Source organism: Chrysochloris asiatica, unplaced genomic scaffold (genome assembly GCF_000296735.1).
Source record: "Chrysochloris asiatica unplaced genomic scaffold, ChrAsi1.0 scaffold00108, whole genome shotgun sequence".
Taxonomy (NCBI): Eukaryota; Metazoa; Chordata; class Mammalia; order Afrosoricida; family Chrysochloridae; genus Chrysochloris; species Chrysochloris asiatica.
Window position 1 is genome coordinate 1,058,189 of NW_006408626.1, and position 4,967 is coordinate 1,063,155.

The 4,967-nt window shown below is 37.1% G+C and overlaps 1 protein-coding gene across 12 annotated transcripts in view; it reads left to right on the top strand.

The window, feature by feature from the left end:
• The window catches only part of PEX5L (peroxisomal biogenesis factor 5-like), a 366,277-nt gene that overhangs the window by 258,783 nt on the left and 102,527 nt on the right, over positions 1 to 4,967 (top strand). The window lies entirely within an intron of this gene.

A 4,967-nucleotide genomic window follows, 5' to 3' on the forward strand; every position in this document is an offset into this window, starting at 1 on the left:
TTATATGCGGTTCAGAGTTCTGGGACCAGCCCCTGAGCCTGCTTGGTCAGGTATTGTGTGTTGTTGTTGGCGGAGCTCTCTGCTATACATCCACCTGATCCGCCATCTTGTTTGTTCTCCCAACTTTGACTGGTTTTTGTTCTATATTTTTTACCCATTGTAACCAGAACCTTCTATTGTGGACTTGGTCGGAGTGGTCTGTAGTGGCAACCAGGCACCATCTAGTTCTTCTGTTCTTAAGTTAGAGCATGTGGGTCCACAGTGCCCATCTATTGGTAATAAATCCAAATAATTACTTGATTTGACTGTTGATTTTTATATTAGTCTTCTAATGAGAAAGGGAGAGAAGAAGGAAACCAAGCCTTTGCTCCTTTTTATTTTGCTTTTTGTTCATCCATTTCCTTCTTGCCTGGTATTAAATGAGCACATCAAAGATGCTGTCTATGGTACTCATCAGACCTTTGCTAGATTATTATTTGAGAGTGGAACCAAAGTATGAACTTGTTAGGATCTCCATTTCTATTTCTGAAATGAAATACTGAAAATTGAAAGTATTCTTGGAACATTGCAAGAGCTATCTTAAAGTATAAGGTGTCTGTAATAGGTTAATGCCCATATGCATACAAGGAAGGCTAGTTAATACCAATATTATTCAAATTTATGCACCAAACACTAAAGCTAGTTATAATGAAAATGAAGAATTCTACCAATTTCTTCAGTCCGAAATGATCAAATTTACAATCAAGATGCATTAATAATTTTATTTATTACTGGTTGAAAGGCAAAAATTGGAAACAAAAAGGAAGGATCAGTAGTTGGGAAATGTGGCTTTGGTGATAGAAATGATGCTGGAGATAGCATAGTATTATTTTTCAAGATCAATGACTTATTCATTGCAAATACTTTATTTCCAAAACATAAAAGGCAACAATACATATGGATCTCATGAGATGGAATCCACGGCAATCAAATTACTACATCTGTGGGAAAAGACAGTGGAGAAGCACAATATAATAAGGGCAGGGGTAGACTGTGAAACAGACCATCAGTTGCTCATATGCAAGTTCAGGTTGAAACTGAAGAAATTTGAAACAATTCCATGAGAGTCAAAATATGACCTTGAGTATATTCCACCTGAATATAGAAACCATCTGAAGTACAGAATTGATGCATTACACATTAATGACTGCAGAACAGAAGAGTTGTGGGATGGCATTATAATCACCATACAGGGAGAATGCTAAAGGTCATTAAAAAGATGGAAAAAAAGAAAAAACCAAAGTGGATGTCAGAAGAAACTCTGAAATCTAATTGTGATCACAGAGACGCTAAAGTAACTGGAAGAAATAAGGAAGTCAAAGAGCTGAACAAAAAATCTCAAATGGCAGCTCCAGAAGACAGAGTCAGATATTATAATGAAATAAGCAAAGGCCTGAAGTTAGGAAACCAAAAGTGAATAACACACTCAGCATTTCTCAGACTGAAAGAACTGAAGGAAAAAATGTAAGCCTCCAGTACAATATTGAAGAATTAGCATAGCGGTTATGAATCAGGCTGCGAGTCGCAAGGTCAGCAGTTTGAAACTACCAGCGGTTCCACGGGAGAAAGATGAGGTGGTCTGTTCCCATAAAGATTTACAGCCTCGGAAACCCTGTGTAGGGTCGCTATGAGTCAGAACCGACTCCACGGCACAAAACAACAACAACAACAACATGTAGGCAAAAGGTCATTTAAATAGGCAGGAAAGAAAGAAAAAAACAAAAATGGATGTCAGAAAAGACACTGAAACTTGCTCTTCAGCATACATATGCTAAAGTGAATGGGAGCAATGAGGAAGCCAAAGAGCTAAACAGAAATTTTCAAAGGATAGTTCAAGAAGACAAAGTAAAGTATTATAATGGAATGTGTGGAGACCTGGAACTAGAAAGTCAAAAGGGAAGCACACACTCAGCATTTGTCAAGCTGAAAGAACTGAAGGAAAAATTCAAACCTTAATTTGCAATATTGGAGAATTTTATGGACAAAATATTGAATGATACAGAAAGCACCAAAAGAAAATGGTAAGTTTACACAAAGTCAGTGTACCAAAAAGAAATGGTTGATGTTCAACCATTTCAAGAGGTAACATATGATTGAAAACCAATGGTATTGAAGGACGAAGTCCAAGCTACTCTGAGGTCATTGGAAAACAACAAGGCTCCAAGAATTGATGATACAAATTGAAAACTTTCTACAAACTGATGCAGCACTGGAGGCACTCACTCATGTATGCCAAGAAATTCTGAAGAGCGCTATCTGGCCAGCCAATTAGAAAAGATCCATATTTGTGATCATTCCAAAGAGAGGTGACCCAATAGATTGTGTAAATCAACAAACAATGTCACTAATGTTACATGCAAGTAAAATATTTCTGAAAATAATTCAAAAACAGCTACAACCATACATCAACACAGAACTGCCAGAAATTCAAACCAGATTCAGAAGAGGACATGGAACTAGGGAAAACATTGCTGATGTCCAATGAGTCTTGTCTGAAAGCAAAGAATAAAAGAAAGATGTTTACTTGTGCTTTATTAACAATGAAAAATCTTTCAACTATGTGGATCATGACAAGGTATGAATAACATTGTGAAGAATGTGTATTCCAGAACATTTAATAAAGCTCGTAAAGAACCTATACATAGACCAAGGAGGCAGTAGTAGTTCAGGCAGAACAAAGGGTTACTGAATGGTTTAAAATCAGGACAGGTGTGCTCCAGGGTTGTATCCTTTTACCATATTTATTCAATCCCTGTGCTGAGCAAATAATCTGAGAAGCTCAATTGTATGAAGAAGAACATGGCATCAAGACCGATGAAAGGCTCATTAACAATGTGTGATATGCAGATGATACAACTTTACTGAAAATAAAGAGGACTCAAAATACTTAATGATAAATATCAAAGACCACAGACTTCAATATGGATTGCACCTCAATATAAAGAAAATACAGTCCTCACAACTGGACCCATAAATAACAACATGATAAATGGAGAAAAAATTAAAGATGTTAAAGATTTCATTTTGTTTGCATCCACAATCAACACTCATGCATGCAGCAGTCAAGGAATCAAACAGCACATTGCATTAAGCAACTCTGTTACACAAGACCTCTTTAAAGTGTTCAAGAACAAAGATACCAGTTTGAGGACTAAGGTTGTGCCTGATCCAAACCATGACATTTTCAATAGCCTAATATGCATGTAGCGTAGTGGTTACAAATCGGACTGCGAACCTTAAGGTCAGTGGTTCGAAACTACCAGCCGTTCCGTGGGAGAAAGATGAGGCTTTCTACTCCCGTAAGGATTTACACCTTCGGAAACCCTGTACAGGGTCACTATGGGTCGGAACCAACTCGATGGCACTTAACAACAACAACAATATGCACGTGAAAGTTGGACAATGAATAAGGAAGACTATAGAAAAATTGATGCATTTGAGTTAATTGTTGGAGAAGAATATTGAAGGTGCTGTGAACTGCCAGAAGAACAAACCAATCTGTGTTGGAAGAAGTACAGCCAGAATGCTCGTTAGAAGCCAGGATGATGAGACTTCATCTCTTATACTTGAGCATGTTATCAGGGGAAACCAGTCCCTGGAGAAGGACATCATGCTTATAAAGTGGAGGGTCAGCGAAAAAGAGGAAGACCCCCGATGAGATGGGTTGTCACAGTGGCAACAGCAATAGTCTCAAGCATAACAATGATTGTGAGGATGTTGCAGGACCAGGCAGTGTTTCATTCTTTTGTGCATAGGGTAATTATAAGTCAGGACTGAGCCAACAACACCTAACAACAACATGGGCAATGTACTGGATGATCCTGGAAACATCAAAAGATGATACACAGTGTCACTGTACCAAAAATAATTGGTTGATGTTTTGTCATTTCAAGAACTGATGGTATTTAAGGAAGAAGTCCACGCAGCACTGGAGACATTGATGAAAAACAAGGCTGCAGGATTTGATGAAATTTAAATTGAAATCTTTCAACAAACTTATGCAGCACTGAAGGCACTCACTTGTCTATTATAAGAAATCTGGAAGACAGCTACCTGACTATATATGTGTGCCTATTCCAAAGAAAGGTGACTCAACAGAATGCAGAAAAGATTAAGCAACATCATTAATATCAGATGCAAGTAAAATTTTCTGAAGATAATTTTTAAGTGATTGCAGCAGTACGTGTACAGGGAACTGTCAGAAATTCAAGCTGGATTCAAAAGTGCATATGGAATGTGGGATATCATTGCTGATGTCAGATGGATCTTGGCTGAAAGCAGAGAATACAAGAAAGATATTTAACTGTGCTTTATTGACTATGCATAGGCATTCGACTATGTGGATCATGACAAGCTATGGATAACACTGTGAAGAATGGGTATTCCAGAATACTTAATTGTAAGCACGAGGATACTATGCATAGAACAAGAAGTAGTTATTCAAACAGAACAAGTGTTTAAAAACAAAAAAGTTGTGCATCAGGATTATATCCTTTTACCATAGTTATTCAATATGAGCAATAATCTGAGAAACTAGATTATATGAAGAATAAATGTGGCATTAGGATTGGTGGAAGAGTCATTAACAACCTGTGATATTCAGATGACAGCCTTGCTTGCTGAAAACAAAAAGAACTTGAAATACTTACTGATTCAGACCAAAGACTACAGCCTTCAGTATGAATTGTACCTCAGTATAAAGAGAACAAAAATCCTTACAATTGATCCAATAAATAATTTCATGATAAATGAAGAAAAGGTTGAAGGTGTCAAGATGAAGGTGTCAAGTACGTCAATTTGCTTGGATCCACAATTAATGTTCATGGAAGCAACAGTCAAGAAATCACAGGAACATATATTGCATTAGGCAAATCTGCACAAGACCTCTTTAAAGTGTTAAAGAGCAAAGATGTCAGTTTGAGAACTAA